The 18,622-nt window shown below is 48.1% G+C and overlaps 1 protein-coding gene across 9 annotated transcripts in view; it reads right to left on the bottom strand.

Moving 5' to 3' along the window:
- Nucleotides 1-1,096: 1,096 nt before the first annotated feature.
- Nucleotides 1,097-18,622, bottom strand: part of Jakmip3 (Janus kinase and microtubule interacting protein 3) — a 128,621-nt gene continuing 111,095 nt past the window's right edge. For 8 of the 9 annotated variants that reach the window (XM_029531908.1, XM_029531901.1, XM_029531920.1 and 5 more), the window contains one exon: nucleotides 1,097-3,338. The gene's annotated coding sequence lies outside the window, so the exon portion shown is untranslated. Of the gene's footprint in view, nucleotides 3,339-18,098; nucleotides 18,166-18,622 lie in introns of those variants that run through there. The other variant, XM_029531904.1, reaches the window with a different exon arrangement.

Raw genomic sequence — 18,622 nt, 5'->3', positions numbered from 1 at the left:
GACACGAAGGGCAGGCCATCACGGTGGGAGTGGGAGATTTGCAGCCAGGTGACCCCAACCCCTAGCATGAGGCCTGCATGCGGAATGGGGGGGCGGTGCTGCAGCCTCTTGGTCTCCCTCTCCCTTGGAGCCCACATAAGCCTTTCCGATGCTGTCCATAAACAGAGGGTGCTGAAAGCGTTGGGCCAGGCCAGAGGCACCCACTGTCCTGAAGAACCCTGGCGACTTGCCCTCAGGACACAACTTCCACCCGACTCCCAGAAGGCAGGGTAAGAGCTGTGAAGCTGGTGTCTACTCTAAGTGCTGTGGCAACATCTGTGCTGGGCCATGGTTCAAGAAAAAGGTCTAAGGATCAGCAAGGACAGTCTATTCTAAAGCCGAGGTTAAGGATTTAGGACAAGCCAGAGGTGCTCTCAGACACACCCCTTAACCCCAACAAATGACAGGACATTAATTGTTGTCATTGTGGAGACTACAGTGATGGATGGATTTTAAACAAAAGACCCCACCTTCACATTGTCCACCCAGCTAGTCCTTTAGAACACATGCCTGGACAATGAGTTGCTGTGACACTCTACGGGAGGCATGGGCCTGGCAGTGAGTCTAAACTGCTTCATTTTTCTTCCCACCCACCCTAGACTCCCCCTCCCTCAAGTGCACCTGTAAAACTGCAGCTCCTCATCAGAATGGGAGCTTCTACAATGGATATAGCCAACTGCTCTTATTAAGGAGACAAAGGGTTATTTTTTTTTCCTTTCCTAAGCTACTTGAATTCTTCTCCGTGTTACATACTGGATGAAGTCACTGGAAGAGACCTTCCTGGTAACCATCTTCAGCTGGCGACTGCCAGCGTCTTTTGACTGAAGGGGCTGTCCTTCCAATGACTTTAAGTGTCTCTGGATGAGGCTGCAGATAAGGTGTGGGCTTCCCTCCCCAGTGGGCACAAGGTCCAAATATTGAAGGCAGGGAAGGCTAAGACAGATAATAAATTCACACTTTAATAACACTCAAGGAGACAGACACCTTGAGCTAGGATTTTAAAACAAGTTTTATTAAAACTGTACAATAATTTACAAATAAGTAAAAATTCTCTGGTATATATTGTAGGAACCACAATACAAAAATATGTGTAAAATTTATAATTGACCACGATACAAACCTAGTTGAAGCCTGGGAATACTGTTTAGCACTGAACGGAAAGGTTGAGTGTTGAGAGGGGCTGTGTTGAGGATCGCTTCATCGAACACAAATACTGCCTGGCACTTTGCCACAAGAAGCCAAGTTCTGCTCCTTTTTGCATAAGTTTACAGTAAAGCTTTTTAAAGAAAAGATAACAATAAATATATGCTTCGATACATATATTCACAATGTGATTTTCCTGAGCCTAAACTTAGATCCATGACTGTGTTTTAACACACAACCCACCTTAAGGGTTCGATGGTGGAGTGATGGCAAGAGCTGATCGATCAGTGTGCCTCAGAGCCACTCTCCACCCTCCCTCCTGACTTCCGGTCGGGGTTCACAAGCTGCATAAGGCACTCAGGTTTCCTGAAGGCTACAGAGTCTGCAAGGGCAAAGACTTCCATCACAGCCATAGGCCTTCAGCAACAGAACGCTAGACCAGAGAAAGAAAGTAGACGCCACGTGGCTGTTCACAAAGGACTGCAGTTTATGTGAATTTCTAGTTTAGACAAATGAAAACGCTTATGCTGTTCCATGAGCTACACACAGGGTGAGCGGGCTGACAACTTCATGCAGTGTGAAGCCGAGGCCCACACCTCAAGTGGCACAGTCCCTGGGGGCCGTGTCAGGGTCCCTCTTCTTGCTTCACCAGGGCAGTGCCATGGCACACGGATGCCCTGTTACAGGAGATAGCAGCAGGAGCTCAAACATGGGAGGGAATCCTGTCCAACCCAGCATTTGGGACAAAAGATTCAGTCTGGGATTTAGAAAATGCACCTTACTTCTGAAGTGCTTGAGCTCTTCAGATGCTCATTGGCAGCAAGAATCGGTAAGAGAGGCTCGAAGTTACTCCTCCCCCCCCCCGCCCCAAGTTCAGATCTGACTTTGGGGTCAGGTGAAAAGAAGGTGCTTATGAAAAACGATGAGATCTAAAGAGAGGAACAACCTTCCAGCTAAGCATGTGCTTTCAGGAACACAGCTGTGTGAAAACGCAGTTTGGTTTGGGGATTTTATCTAACATTCATTGAGCCATTTTCCTTTCTATGTACATATACTTTACACATAAACAGTAATGACTTAATGATCATTGGTACGTATTTACATGCTTCTCTTTCTTATACAGCCTTTCTTAAAAACAAAGTTCTGTAATTTAGAGTGTCGGGGGAGGGGGAGGGTATGATGAAGTATTCCAGACACGCACACGACATGCAGACCCATGATCCCACTGAACCGAAGGGGTGTGAGGTGGGGTGAGTTTCCAGTGCAACTTTTTGTTCCTAATGAGCTACTGAGCTCTTGCAAGTTCACCTGGAGCTGGGCCAGGGGCACTGGTGGGCAGGGAGCAGCATGGACTTGACACAGCTTCGAGATGCTTGCACTGCACGGTCCATCGGTCACTAACACAGTGGCTTCTCTCACCTTCAGAGCTGCGGCAGCATCACTGACACAGCCTATTGCTGCCATTCAGTGCTGAGTACAGCAGATGGGCCAAGGGAAGGAAGTCATTTAAAGAAGACAAGACCATGCACTAAGGACTAAAAATTTCAGACTCAAAGACAAAACCCAAAGTCAGGCTCAGTTGGAGAAATGATGACTGGGCATGGATAGCCAACAGGAAGGACCAAGAGCACTTAGTGCACTTCCTAGCAGAAATCCTGGAGCTACTGAAGAAAGGCCCATGTGTCCAATCCTGTAAGCTTTTCTCTGATTTTGACCTAGGGGTCCATAGCTACTTGGTCATCTGCACCACAGCGGAACATTTTTCCTGACACAAATATAAAACGAAGCTAATACTTTCAGACATCACTCTCATCTCTTCCCCCTGGCTACTGGGCTTGATAATATACAATGCCGAATGTGATGGTCACACCTGACTGCGGGTCCCTATCCAGTGCGTCAACTTCTAGGTGCTTTGAAAGGGCTCTGATCCGGGCACTGACTTCTCATTGAGCAAGCACACACATGGACACACATGCACACGCATGCCCTCCTGACTTCAGCACAGAGGGTGACAGTCTTAGACTAGCAGGGATGTGATGAGGACAGAAGAGTCTCCTCCAACCAGGATACAGCTGGTCCATCCTGGACGTTGGATGTACTGTCTAGCATAAGGGGAACCTCATTTGAACCATCCTCATGGCTGCGCTGTTTTCTCTCTGAAAAAAAAAAAAAAAAAAAAAAAACAGAAACAAGAGCTTTAGAGTAACATACCACACACACACACACACACACATACACACACATACACAAACACACATATACACATATACACATACACACATACACACACATACACACATACACACATATACACACACATACACACACATACACACACATACACACACAAATACACACATACACACACACATACATATATACACACATACACACATACACACACATATACACATACACACACATACACACACATACACACACATATACACACATACATACACACACATACACACACACATACACACGAGTGTTCACAATGTGGGGCACACAAAGAGCAGGGTCAGGAGGAACACTGAGAATGAGGGCTATGTCCTACTGGCTCTTCATGCAGGCAGTAGTATCGCATTCTGGAGGAGCTGGCTTTGGGGACACTGCACTAATAGCACATACGGAGCCTCCATCTGAGCAGACACCCTCCCAGGAGACTGCACCACATGTTAGTCTACACTCCTCATTGTAGAATCCATCTGAACCTTCCTCAGTAGTCCCTAGAGACTGCCAAATTCTTCTCAACTTGCTCTTCTTCTCTGAGCTTACAAAAGTGGGGGGTGTGCTTCTGCTAGCTTCTAACTTTCTCTTATTACCTTAATTTTTTTTTAATGTTTCTAGACACTGAAGGAGCAGCTAAAGTTCTTTTCAAACTGATCAGCACCCCATGCAGTGGGTGGGGGAAGACCCAAGACCACGGACACTAACGGCTACCTAAGAGGATATCACCTCACATACAGAAAAAAAAAAAAAAAACAAACAAAAACAAAAAACTCAGTGATTAAAAGCACTGACTGCAAAAATGGCTCAGTGGTTCAAAGCACTGGCTGCCCTTCCAGAGAACCAAGATTTGATTCCTAGAACCCCCAGGACAGCTAATGTAATGCCAGTTCCATGGTATCTCACCCCCTCTTGTGGCCTTCGCTGGTACTGCATGCACATTCTTCACATACACAATCAGATATACACCCATACATGTAAAAGTTTTAAAAATAGTAAAGGTCAAAGAAGTTTAAAGAATTATAATAAACAGTCATGTTATGTATATGCTACCTTCTGCCCACATTTAGTTGGAATCAATGCAGTCATTATAATAACTCATTACTCTCTGCTTTTAACCGGATTCACTTCTAGATAAGTTGTCACAGAACCATCTATTTTTAGAACATTAAAATGGGGGACTATTTCAATTCTAGGCTTTTTTATTTTTAAGGTAGAAAGCCAAAGCTCCAAAGAGGAAAGGGGAGAATGCCCAGGCGACACTCGAGGTTGATGAAGCCTGAGCTCTGATGGTCTACTCTTTAACTTTCCCATCCAAGGCTCTTACCACACACCCATCAGCCCTACCACTCCATGTACTGACTCTGTGAATTATGTGATCAATTGTCCAGAGTATGAACTACAAACATGACAAGAAGGAGCAAAAGCCATTGAAAATAATATGCAGAACCCAAAAATAGCCACTCCCTAAACTGAAGGGAGACAGGGCACCTGACTGCCTGGGGCCACTCCCTCTGTCACTCTTCTGGGCCAGTAGCTTGGCTCACACTCCACTCACTGCCACTGTTTGCAGGTGGATGGCGTTCTGCCTTCATGTGTGACTGCATGTGTAGGTGCATGCATGCTAACACAGAGAGAGAGAGAGTTTCCAGAACAGGTGGTTTTCTGTCCTCATCCATGACCATGTGCCTTACACAGGCACACTGAACGTACATGTCCATTTGTGCACATCTGTATGCAGTACAACACACACATGCATACAAAACATTCATATACATATACAGGTACATCTGTACATCCTCATACATATGCACAATTTCTAGAATGACTGCTTTTCTGCCTTTCTCTCACTCGTGACTGCACCACACACAATGTATGCATACATACATCCATATAACATGCATACTGGGGTACACACACATATACTCAGGGATATTTTGGTCCCGGGGTTCCAGTCCTACAAAATCCCTTCTGCCCCACTCCCCGAGTCCAAGCCTCTGAAACCATACTATTCTCCCTCTATCTATTCCCTTTCTGGCCACTAGTTCAGTTTCAGGTCAAGTTTTCAGTCAGACTGGAGCCATGCTGGCACAGGGTAAGCAAGAGTAAAACCATCTTGTGTGCCTGGTCTTGGCATCTGTGTCCCATGGAGGTCATCAATGCCCTGTGCAACTGCTTTACCAGTGCTAGCTCAGACCTCCACACCCTCACTCAAAGTGGCCTCTGTAGTCAGGAAGCCTGAGGGTACTCTCCTGCCTACAACCTGGAGTTGGGAAAACAACTTCTGAAACAAGACTCTACCTGCTTGGGCCACACAAAGGATCAGACTCCAGCAGGCCTTCCTTTCCTCCCAGTCTGGAACTTAGTGGACTGGGGTTGGGTATGCAACCAATCAAACCTCTCCAAAACCCAGAACTGTGCATCCCAAGTGGACTCCCCACAGCGGAAGCACTGCATAAATGCGCTTGCGTTGCCCTTCTGTGGAGGGTGTGCTCCATAGAAACCTCACAGGAAGAGAAGAACACAGAAACCTGCTCAGGACCCCATGACCTTGCCTGTGCACCACACTCCCTTGTGTTGACAGAGCTGTGTAGCTGATGACGTAGCAGGGATAACTCAGCCACAGGGGGATGACTCCTAGTGAGATGCCCAGCATGGGATGATGATCTTGGTGACCCTGGAATACTCTATGTCCTCTGCTTCTGGGAAGTTAGCAGGCTGGGGTCAGATAGGACATGGCCCTTAGCCGTCATGAGCATAGTCATTTGCCCTTTCAGATAGCAAGTGTTTCTTGTTGTCAGGGGCCACACCAAGGACTCCATGGCAACAAATGCAGGCCTAGACTGCTGCTTGTCCACTCAAGAGCTCACAGTTTACAAAGACAAGTGACAAGAGAGGAACTAAGTGACATGTAATGGAGATGCTGGGTGCAGCCAGGAGTCCCATGCCAACTCCAAGCTGCTTTCAAATAGAGACTGTGAGGCCATTACCTGCCTCATGGCCGTGTGACATGTTTAAAGGCCAGCAGCAGGGCCACAGCCTCCCCTCTCTCTGGTGAACGAGCACTTAATGAAGCTTCAGTATTGGGTTGCAATGAAGCTGGGGATTCACTGTGAACTGGTAAGACGAGGGCTCAGCTCAGAGAACCAAAATGAGTGTAGTGGGGTGGGGATGAGGACTACGCTCTTGTCCCTGCCCCTACACTTGCTGTGGGGAGTGTAGCCAGCAACAACGAGGACTCAGGCTTTTGGAGCTGTGGAAGCGACTCTCATGAGTAGTACATGAAATGGCCCTGGCATATGGATGGGAAACAACATGCTGATTTATGTCAAAACAGAGCCGGGGAGAAGCCCTCCCTGCCGCCTGTGTTTGCACTGAGAGTTTCCACAGGCTCTCAGCTGTTGGGAAACAGTAAGCTGTTGGCACAAGAGATGAACACCTTCCCGGGTCCCCAGGAGTTCAACTTGGATCAAAATCAACTGCTGCAGATGGTAACACTGGGAAAAAGCTGGGGCCCCACAGCCTCAGTTAGGGTGCAGAGACAAAAAAAAGGTCCCTCTGTCGAGCCCACTGGAAAGCCTGGGACCCCGCAGACCCCAAACACTAATCTCCAGGGTTCCCAGAGTAATGGACCTCAAGATACAAAGGGATGGGCTAAAAACAGAATTTTTTTTTCTGATACGTTCTCTCTGTTCTGTCCCATCAGCCAAGCATGTTCAAGCCAGACAGAACCAAGCAGCAATACCAAGGCCATTTTGGAGCCCGAGTCTTTGTCCCCAACACTGTGATCTGGGGGAAAATCAAGGAATGGGCAACCCGATGAGACTGACTTAGCGGCTTTTTCTTTCTCTCAGCCACTCTATTTAAACCTCTAAGCCTTGCTCCCCCAGCTTCCATCAGTCTCTTGCTCCCTCAGCCTCAGCCTCAGGTCAACCCAGGCCCTCACCTGCCTCCTGAGAAGGGCACTGGCGGCTCAGCCATACCTGGCCTCCCTCTGCAGCTTCCCAGAGTTGTTAACAACCGTGTATATGGCTCTCTCCTGGTCAGAAGCTTCTGTGAGGCCCCCAGCGCCTCCCATTTGAGATGGAATGGGGGCTGGGGTGGTCTCAGGTCTCCTTGCTTTGATATCTGCCAGCTGGCAGGCACAGCTGCTGATGCTGCACAGGCCTGGCCTCTTATGGCTTTGTAAGTCACTTCCCTGACTTTCCTGAGCAGGGCTCAGCTTGATCCCTGGCTCAAGCTCCCTTTGAAACTCATTCTCCCTTTGAAAGGCCCAAATTGCCACTGCAGGACTGGGAACAGAGCTCAGACCTCTCGGCCCCTCCCCCTGGGACTCCAGTTTGAAAGCAGCAGATTGGGGAGGTGTGTCTCAGCCTCTGGGTTCACATGAGCCAACCTCTACAATCAGCCCGTTCTGTGTATATGGCTGTGTGTCTTCAGTAAAGACCATGCTCACCCTGGGATCACGGCCGTCCCTCCAGCCAAGCAAGGTCAGATGCTCCAAGGAAACAGTTGTGGTTGCCTCTGGGATCCCAGTGCTTGGAGGATCCAGTTCGAGATTCTGAATGATGCTTTGTTTAGGTGGGAATCCAGGAGCCTGACCTCCCTAGGATCAATCTACCCACCTAACTCACTCCCCCAGAGAGTAGACAAGAAAGTCTTGGTTCAGGGAAGGCTGGGCCACATCCTGAGACACAGAGGGACTCACATTTCCATTGCCCCTACCCGAAGTTCACCACCACGTGGAACCTCTAGAAATCTCTCTTTTGACCCATCCTCTTGCAGAGGCCCCAGTAGAACAGAGAGAGGTTGAGTCACTGCTGTAGAGTGCCACACCCCAGGTGTGACAAGGAAGAGGCAAGGCAAGCAGAGTTTGGAAGCAGACAAGGAAGCCTAGCCCCAGACAGGGAGGGGGGATTCGTGCTGTGGGAAGATGCTGTGATCTGGGCTCACTTCAACACAGTGGGGTGCACTGTGATTGTGCCTGATGGCTTGGAGCCAGAGGCTCATTAAGGAGAGCATGTGAGAACCTCCGGACACCCCCTTCCGGTGCTTGTGAGACAGAGGTGCCTATAGCATGGAACTCCAGCATCTGGGCAGCCACCACTGGCTTCTGCCTGCTGTTTCTCAGTTGCTCTGTAATCCTTCTGGCCTTAGGAGCAGTTGCTGAGTTCTCCTGGCTTCTTTATAGAAGACTCCAGGCCCTCTGCGGATGGAGGTAGCAGAGGTCTGATGTCAAGTCTAGAGAGCCAAGACTCTTATGAGTACAACCCCCCAGCGCAAGAGCAGGAAGCCCACATTGACCAGACAACCTAAAGAATATCCTCTGGGCCCCACCCCAGGCAGGAAGGAGGGTTTGTGCTATGGAAATGTGCTGTGTCCCAAGTGTCCCAAGCTCGATTTGACACGACGGGGTACGGGGTACTCGGCAATCTTGCCTACAGGCCTGGAGCAGAAAGCCCTTAGTGCAGCCGCTCCTGAGTTCTGGGGAGCACAGGACAGCAGAGTGCTGTGGCCACCAGCACCACAGTCTTCCTCCTACCTTGTCACCTCAGTCTGGAGATATGAAGCACTGGCCTGCCCTTACCCAGGGGCCCCCACCTCTGCTCTTAGAGGACTGTTGAAAGTGAGAGGCCAATCCTGGGTAAGGAGTAACGTCAGCGGTGAGAACAGGCTAGACACATCCAGGGCTTTGTTCATGGTGAACAGGTAAGCTAAGGCGTTATGTTACCCAAACCTCTGTCTAGGCTCCTGACTCGATACTGAGCACATTGCTCCATCGCCCTTCCTGACTATACACAGCTAATCCAATGAGTGAGTGTGCACACACACAACCAAATGCACAGGCACTTACCTACGGGTGCACACATGTAATCAAACACATAAACACACATCCCTGCAGCCCTCCAAGGCACATGCAGGTGTGAGCACTTTTCGCCAGCTTCCTATTGGTTCTTGGATTCTTCTGTCTTGGCTGCAGGCAGCTGCTCTCAGCTGACAGTGGGGGTATCCCGCTTACGTTGCTGACAGTGACCTCGCTAGCAGTGACATCTCTTATTAATGGCCTCCCAGTCGTGCTATGAAAGGATCCATTATTGCCCAGAGCAAGATGGCTATGTTATAGATGGGCGGCAGCTGTCCCACAGGCAAAAAGCTCCCTGTGGTGGGGGGTGGGGTGGGGTGTGAACTAGACAATGGAGCAGGGAGGGGGAGGGATACCTTCCATTTCCCAGCAGTTGTGCCAGTCTGGTCTGAGATTTTAGTGCAACACACCCAGGAACATTTGAGAGATGTCTTTGCCAAGAAAAGCAAAGATTTTAAAGACAGAGCAAAAATAAAAGCATTGCAGCCAGGACAAACTAGAAAGGGGTCTCAGAGCTAGACACTGATGTCACTTGACACAGCGGCATCTTCATTCCCCAGTGGGTAACTAGAAACAAAAACAACAACAACAACAACAACAACAACAACACTTCTCTCTCTTTCTCTCTCTCTTACGCGTGTGTGCATGCGCGCACGAGCACACACACACAACACACACACACACACACACACACACACACACACACACACACACATACCAGGGGACTCTCCCCAAAACATTTAAGAAGCACCACTTACAGGTAAACAGCACACAGGTCCACCAGGTAAGAGGTAACATCGTCCGGGAAGAGAGTCACCTCCCCCTAAGGGTGCTCCTGGGTGAATTTCGGCACAGTGCTATGAAGTGTAAAACCCACGGCCACTGGGTCCTTAATAAAGCTTAAGAACCAATGAGAACTATTCTTACAGTAGCACCAGAGGCCTCTGTAAGGCTCTGTGGGGGGAGGGGCCAGGCCTGGGATGGCCACAGAGCTGGGTATTGGTTGTGACCTCTACAGAGGTCACAAATATGAAAGAACCCAACACCAAGTACTGATTTAGATCCTGTGTGATGGGCTATTGTGTGATGGCCCCTGTAGCAGGATGGGCAGCCTAACAGCCTGCCCCTTAGAGCCAGGCAGGGACTGGATGCTTATCAAAGGCCAGAGGGGACCTTTCTATGTGTAATAATTGCCCTAGGAAGGGACAGCGTCCCCTCAGTATCCACATTTAGGGAACCATTGCTAAACTACTGTGCCCTTGTATTTTTAACTGATATATACGAAGCCAGTAAGAAGATATATTCTTTGGGTTAAAATAAAGAAATATGTGTGTGTGAATAAAAGTCTATGCATGCGCAATACTCGTGGACTTTAGGTGTATTCTGAGAAGAGCAGTTTATCCTTAGATTTAATATCGACACCATCCCTTCTGGCCTGCCTGGGCCACAGAGCCCTGGAAACAGCCTGAGACTGTGCTCAGGAGAGGGGCCGCTCATTGGCATTCGGGTGCAGGCTTCAAGAGGAGCTGTAAATCTGAGGTTACTGACAGCTAATCTCATACTCTGTGAGCTTCCAGACCCTGAGCTAGAAGAAACACAGTCCCTGGAGATCCAGCCCCAACCCCCAGGATCAAATGGGACCAGATAGTTTGTTTGGGCCAATAGGAAAGATGCCACCATCAGCCCTATCTTGTCTGATCCCCCTATGGGAGAACAGGGTCACTCCAGCCAGGATGAACTGACCATAAATGTAGGCTTGTTCCAGCTCAGCAGAAGGGCTATTAGGAAGAGGGGTGCTCCTTATAAGGGGTTCAGGCTATCCCTGAAAATTGAGCTCTACTTTCATAGGGCCTCCAACACAAAAGGAATCACAGACATTTTAGAAGGAAACGAGAAAGAAAACATCTGCAGCTTAGAACAAGGCAATGTTTTCTTTTCCCCCACAGCACAGAGTGCACTGCTAAAAAACAAACAAACAAACAAACAAAAAAAAACATGGAAGGAGTTACAAAGTTCAGAGCTGAGACAGAAGGAAATCAGCCCCATAGGGGAGATAGATATAGATATAGATATAGATATAGATATAGATATAGATATAGATATGGATATGGAGATGGAGATGGAGATGGAGATGGAGATGGAGATGGAGATGGAGATGGAGATGGAGATAGAGATAGACACACATACACATACACCTACACATATACATACACTTATACCTACACATATGTGTAAGCCTGGGTTAGTGTGTGTGCATACGTCTATATATGTGTGGGCACACATGTGTGTGCAAATAGAGGTGGTGCCCAGAGCTTAACATCTGGTTCTTGCTCCGTCACTATCTACTTTATATGTTGAAGAAGGGTCTCTAATTGAACCTGGGGCTCGACAGCTTATTCTGTAGATCTCTGCGTCTGACTTCTGTCTTGAGAGGCTATAGGCAGGCTGTCACACCTACCCAGTATGTATGAGTAAGCTGGGGATTGAACCTCCAGTCCTTATACTCACATGGTAAGCACTTTACTGGCTGAGCTGATAAATTAGGCTTCATCAAAATTATAAGCTCTTTGTGGCATGCTTTCAAGAGACTCAAGAGAAACAAAGGGTTGGGGGTGGGCATAGTGGGTAACACCTGTGATACCAACATAGAAGGCAGAGGCAAGAGAAATACTGAGTTTGAGACCAGCCTGGGCTATACAGTGAGTGCCTGGACTTCATAGCAAGACTCTCTCTCTCTCTCTCTCTCTCTCTCTCTCTCTCTCTCTCTGTGTGTGTGTGTGTGTGTGTGTGTGTGTGTGTCTGTGTGTGTGTGTCTGTGTCTGTGTTCAGATGTATGTGTAAGGATGCATGTGTATATGTATGCACGTGTGTGGGGGTGAGAGAGATCGGAAGACATCCTCAGGTGCCATTCCTTAGGTACCACCCACTTACAGTTTTGAGATGAGTTCTCTCATTGGCCTGAAACTTGGGCTGTCCAGGGAGTGACTTCCTGGGTTCCACCTGTCTTGTCCCCCATTGCTGTGGTTACAAGTACATAACACAACACAACACTTGACTTTTTTTCTTTAATGTGGATTCTTGGAATCCAGCTCAAGTTCTCTTTGCATGGCAAAAGCTCTTTATCAAATAAGCCACCTCCCAATGAAGACTTGTTTAAAAACAGTCATGCGGAAATGCTCTTGAATTTTATAAGTATATAAGAAAAACAAATGTATCTAGACTATATGTAAAAAAAAAAACATTATAATCACCATGTTAGGAGACTATAACAAGCAGCCCATTTCAAAAATGGGTAAAAGAATATGAAGAAAAATGTTGCCAAGGAAAATATACGGATGGAAAATCAACACAAAAAGGCACCCAGCCCTATTTGCCACCCAGCACTGTTTGTCACTAGAAAAATACAAACTACCACCAAAGTAAGGTAGTTCAAAGCCCCACAGGGTGATAGGCGCATTCTCCTGCATTGCCAGCGGGAATACAGACATAGGTGCACAATAGCATTGAACAGTTACCTATAAAATTAAACACAGCATTACCAGGCAATACAGGAGTGCCCCCCCCCGTGATTGTCCCAAGAGGAACGAAGGCTCCCACTCATTAAAATGTGCACACAAGCACCCCCAGGAGCTCTGCTCATTATCCCCACCCCCAACTGGAAGCAGCCCTGATGGCCTTCAGCTGGAGATGCTTCTAAAGAGAGAAAGATGTGCTGGTCAGCCACAAAACAATTCATCAGACATGACCTGAAAGCTTCAGATGATGTGATTCTATTTCTATGACTTGAAATGGCAGCGTGTAAGGGAGGAAATAGACAAGGGTTAACCAGGATGGGCTGAGGAGCTGAATAATAAAGGACTAAGGAATGGGGCTGTCTGTCTGTCATGACGGTGGTTGACAATGAGTCATGCATGTATCAAAACCCAGATCACAAACAGTAAACACCATTACATGTGGAACTAGGAAAAAAAAATCAGATTGTAGGGTAAAGAATACAGGCTGTCACCAAGGACCCCAAACATTAGGGACAGAGCATAACTGCCCTGGGAGCGTAGGAGGGGGAAATGACTCCCTGCATTATTGTGCTGGATGGTTTTATGTCAACCTGACACAAGCTATAGTCATCAAAAATGAGGGAGCCTTGATTGAGAAAATACCTTGGTAAGATCATATCGTAGCAAGACTGTAGGGTATTTTCTCAGTAATCCAAGGGGAAGGGCCCATCTCATTGTGGATAGTTCCATTCCTGGGTTGGTGGTCTTGGGTTCTATAAGAAAGCAGGCTGAACAAGCCATGATGAGCAACTCAGCAAGCCATGGCCTCTTCATCAGCTCCAGCCTCCAGGTTCCTGGCCTGTCTGAATTCCTGTCCTGACTTCCTTTGATGATGAACAGTGATGTGGAAGTTTAGGCCAAATAAATCCACTTCTCTCCATTTGCTTTGGTTATGGTGTTAGCCATAGTAATGGTGACCCTGACTAAGACAGACCTGGTACCTAGAGAGTGGAGTGACAGACCCGACAATGCTGTTTTGGGGAGGATGGTGGAAGGACTTTGGAATGTTGGGCCAGAAAGGCCTTTGGGTGTTGGAAGCACAGTGAGCTGTTCTGTGGGAGCTTGGAAGAAAACATTTTTGAGAAAACTGCAGATGACAGAGGCCTGGCTTGTGAAGTGCCAGGGCAAACTTTGAGAGCTACGCACTCTATCAGGAGGCGTGTCTTTGTTGGAGTAGGTGTGACCCTTTTGGAGGGGCTGTGCCACTGTGGAAGTGGGCTTTTAGGTCTCACATATATGCTCAAATCTGACCAGAATCAGTCTCTCTTGGCTGCAGTGGATCAAGATGGAGAAACCCCAGCTCCTTCTTCAGCACCGTGTCTGCCTGGACACTACCATGCTTCCATGATGATAATGGACTGAACCTCTGAAACTGCAAGACAGCTCCAACTAAATGTGGGACCTTGTAAGAGCTGTCTTGGTCACGGTGTCTCTTTGCAACGATAGAACCCTAAGACAAGCACCGCTGAAGTGAAACTTTTGCTTTGCTGGGACAGTTGATGCTCATTACCTGGAGCTGAGAAATTAGCACTGACTTAAGAAGAGACCAGCATCATTGGCATGAAATCTTCTGGGAAGTGTTTCCTGGAGTCAACCCACCGAAGCTGTGTTCCAGGGGTAACCAAACTTGGCACTGAGAAAAGTCACTCAGGTTGTACTGGTTTCAAAGGCATGAAGGGGTCATATAGAGCAGCTGAGGCTGGCACCGTGAGAGACCAGGGAAGGCTATTGTTTATGGTGCATCCACAGTAGCATTTGAAAGTCCCAGGATTGAAGAGGTCATGAAGAAAAGTTGAGGTTTGGCACCATTCAGAGAGCCCATAAGAGGCTACTGTGAAAGTACAACCTAGTTGCAGCAGAGACCCCAGTAGTTTGGAGGTGCCGGTATGGTGGGGAGACCACTACCAACAGCAGCAGTTAGTTATGGACTGGAGCTGGCCTGAGTCTAGAAGACAATGCTGTGTGTGCTGGAGAGGGCAGAGGCAGAGAGTGACCCAAGTCCCTTGAGGAGCCAGACATTGGGCATTGAGTTACTTACACAGTTGGAGTTTGCTTTTGATAAGATTTGATTGTGACTGTTCCCTGGTTCTTCCCTCTTGAAGTAAGAAAGTATTTCACTAGAGCCCACAATTGACTTTGAACTTGTGGGGAGATTTTGGATTTTACAAGAGACTTTGGATTTTTAAAAGAGACTGAATTTTAAAGTGTTTGAATTTGTAAAGATTGTGGGACTTTTTAGGTTTACTAAGTGTTTTACATTGTGACGTTTCTATCAATCTGTGCTCTTGGGGATAAACAAGAAAGGAAAGGTTGTGGCTTACAGAGGTTGTGTTTGTATGTCAAGTTGACAAGGGCAGTAGTGCTTACTGGTTTATGTCAACTTGACACAAGCTAGAATCATCAAAGAGAAGGGAAACTTAATTTAGGGAATGCCTTCACAAGATCAGGGTGTGGGCAAGCCATGAAGAACAAGCCAGCAAGTGGATTTCCTCCATGGCCTCTGCATCAGCCCTGGCCTCCAGGGTCCTGCCCTGATTGAGTTCTGGTCCCCGCGTCTTCGGGGAAAAAACATTTTGTGTGGACACTGTTAAGACCAAGGACGACCAGACTGGGCATGGTGCTGCATTCTCGGTAGTGAACGTGTGTCTTCGTGATTCTGGGGTAACATATATACAGAACTGAACAATAAACAAATGCAGTGCAGGGTAAGAACCACATGCCCCACCACTGTCAAAGCAAGAGGTTGGAAATGGGAAAACAGCTCGGTTAGAGCTACTCTGCCACTGTTGTTCTGAATCTAGGGGTGTGGTAATAAACTCATGGCATGATAATAGCAACTGATAGATGATTGGTGGAGAGATGGAAGTAGATAGATAATACTATAGAAACATAAAATAACTAACACACTGTCTATGTCTATTACTGTCCAGATGAGGAGAAGCATCTGTAAGGGCCAGCCCTGCCATGCTCCCAGCACCCTCACCTGCCGTTTTCCCTTCCCGTCCTGGTTCTGCTTTCTTGCCAGTTTGACACAAGCTAGAGTTATTTAAGAAGAGATAACCATGGCTGAGACAATGCCTCCATAAAACTGGCCTGTAGGCAAGCCTGTGGGGCATTTCCTTAATTAGCAGTTGACATCAGAGGGCCCAGATCACTGGGGATGCTGCCACCATTGGGCAGGTGTATAAGAAAGCAGGCTGGGAGCTGGAGAGGTGGCTCAGAGGTTAAGAGCACAGGCTGCTCTTCCAGAGGACACAGATTCCCAGAAACCTCATGGTGACTCATAACCATCCATGACTCCAGTTCTAGGGATTCGCTATCCCTAGCACTGACAGCAGCATCAGGCATGGGCTTTGTTCACATGTAAACATGTCAGTAAAACACTCATGTACATGAAAAACAAACGAAAATAGGAAGAAGGGGAGGGGGAAAGAAAGGAAGGCTGAACAAGCTGGGAGGATGGAGCCACTAACACCCTCTCCCCTCCACAGCCTCTGCGACAGCTTCTGCCTCCAGGTTTCTGCTTTGCTTACGTTCATGCCCTGACTTCCTCGGCTGATGGACACTACATAAAATGAACCCTTTCTCCCGAGTTGTTTTTAGTCATGGTGTTTATCACAGCAATAGAAATTCTAATATATCCTTCATTTGGGAACTGTCCAGATTTAAGGCTCAGTAACTGCAAATCCCGGAGTTCCACCTGGCCACAAGTGTAGGAATGAGACCAACACAAGTGCAACCAGTGGGACAGGCATATTCTGCCACCTAGGGGCCTTTCCAGGAACTTAGGGCTATCTCCATAGGAAGATGGCATTGACCTATGTCTACAGTCCTTCATCCAGCTACCAGCAACCTTTAAGGCCAGACATGTAAGGATCTGGGATTGGGGTTGTTCTAGCCAAGCAAGTAGAAAACAAACAAACAAAACCCCCACCACAGACCTTTTAGGTACAAAAGGCACACAGCAAGGACTTAGATGGCCTGAGCATCAGCAGCCTGTTGCTTAGTTACACAGTTTGCTTGGTTGGAGTGCCCCCGTGTGGCTCATGTCGGCATTTCCTTTAGCGCTGAGCCAGACAATCACCTGCTCCTTTCTAGAACAAGCCTTTGTGTCAGCTTTCTGACTGTGCCTATAGACACTAAAGACCACAGAGGTCACACAGTGTCCTAAATAGGGGGCCTGGCCCATCCTGAAGACCAGAGAATGATGTAAGTCATGCTCATAAGAACATGCATCCGAATGTGACTTAAAAGATGAATAGATACCTCCTACCACCGGCTGAACAGACAGGTCTCATTTTGTGCTGTTTTTACACAAGTGCATCTTTCCAGAACAAGGCTGTCTCCTGGAATCCTGCTCAGCCCCATCAGGGGAAATGCCCATAGCCCTGGGAAGAGGCTTGGTGGGAAGACTATCTTGCTGAGTGACTCACCATGCCACCCAAAAGCCAGCTCACTGTCCATGGGGCATGCTCGTCTTCCTGAGCAACAGACACCCTTGTTCAGAGACTCAGATCGTGGAAGAGAGGCTCATCTTAGAGGGCTCACCCTAGAGGGCCTCCCCGAGCAGGAAGACACATTGGAGAGATGGACACGGGGCCAACACACGAGTGCTCATAAGGAGAAGCCCGGGTACAGGAGAAATGGCTACACGGCACTTCTCTTTTACTGTAGCCGAAAAGAGGGCTAGCCCCTTCCACTCTGGAGCATGTGCTGGGTCTCCCTATGTGACATTCTCTAAGCTCCCACCTCTGCCTTCGGAAACTCCTGTCCCTCATGCTCAGCAATAGGTTCCACCATGTTCCCTGGTAAGTTCTAGGCTCTGCTCTGTCAGTGGCAGGACAGGTGGCCTCACCAGGACCACTTACAAGGAAGCCACACAACATTCTTAGGTGGAGGGGTGTCTCCACTGAACAGACGATACTGGAGCCAAACACCCCACTGCAAGCTGTAGGTAGCCCTGGGTGTGAGGACTTGGAATTTTTGTCCTTCCCTAAACTGGGCAAGCTCCACCCCTTGGAGGAAGCTGCCGCAGACCTCCATGTCTCAAGAGATACACCCAGTGTCTATCCAATTCCCAGGGAGCCTCAGAGCGGATCTGGGAAGTCTTCTCCTCACTCAACTCCTCCTTACAATGATCTAGCTGTGGCCCAGAGGGGACCAAGCTCTTTTGATTTGTCCCAGGGCCCGGAGCCAACAGGACCATCTTGTCATGGAATCTGTTCAAACCACAGTATAGCTATGGCTGTCTTCCCAGCTACTCGGAAGGTCGAGTCATCAGGAACACAGTGTTCACCCCTGGGGTTCAGAGCGAGTTCTGGGTAACTTAATGGAGCACTGATTGAAAATAAAAGGTAAAAAAAAAAAAAAAAAAAAAAGGTTAGGCATATAGCTCAAGAGCAGAGAACTTTTCTCTAATGTGCCGGGCACTGGGCTCAATTTGTGTTATATGTGTAGTGGGTTGGTTTTGCCCACACTGTTGCTGCTTCTGCCATTTTCAGTGGGAACTGGGCAGGGTGGAACACTTTGTATCACCGGGATGAACTTCCAGTCTGTAGGGATGGGGAGGAGGGTGCCCTGTGTTCATTTGAGCTCACCACTGTACTGGGGACAGGGAAGCTCCCACTATGTGTGTGGGGTCATCAGGGAAGCTCCCACTATGTGTGGGGGGGCATCAGGGAAGCTCCCACTATGTGAGGGTTCTGACCACAGATGAAGTAGAAAGCTTCTGTCTTAGTTGTTAAAGCAGCAGGGTGGGGCTGGAGTGCAATAGCCATGGTATCTTCCTCGGAGA

This window comes from Mus pahari, chromosome 1, assembly GCF_900095145.1.
Source record: "Mus pahari chromosome 1, PAHARI_EIJ_v1.1, whole genome shotgun sequence".
In the NCBI taxonomy this organism is placed as follows: domain Eukaryota; kingdom Metazoa; phylum Chordata; class Mammalia; order Rodentia; family Muridae; genus Mus; species Mus pahari.
The sequence above is the reverse complement of the archived record's forward strand: the minus strand, read 5'-3'. Positions and strand labels throughout refer to the sequence as shown.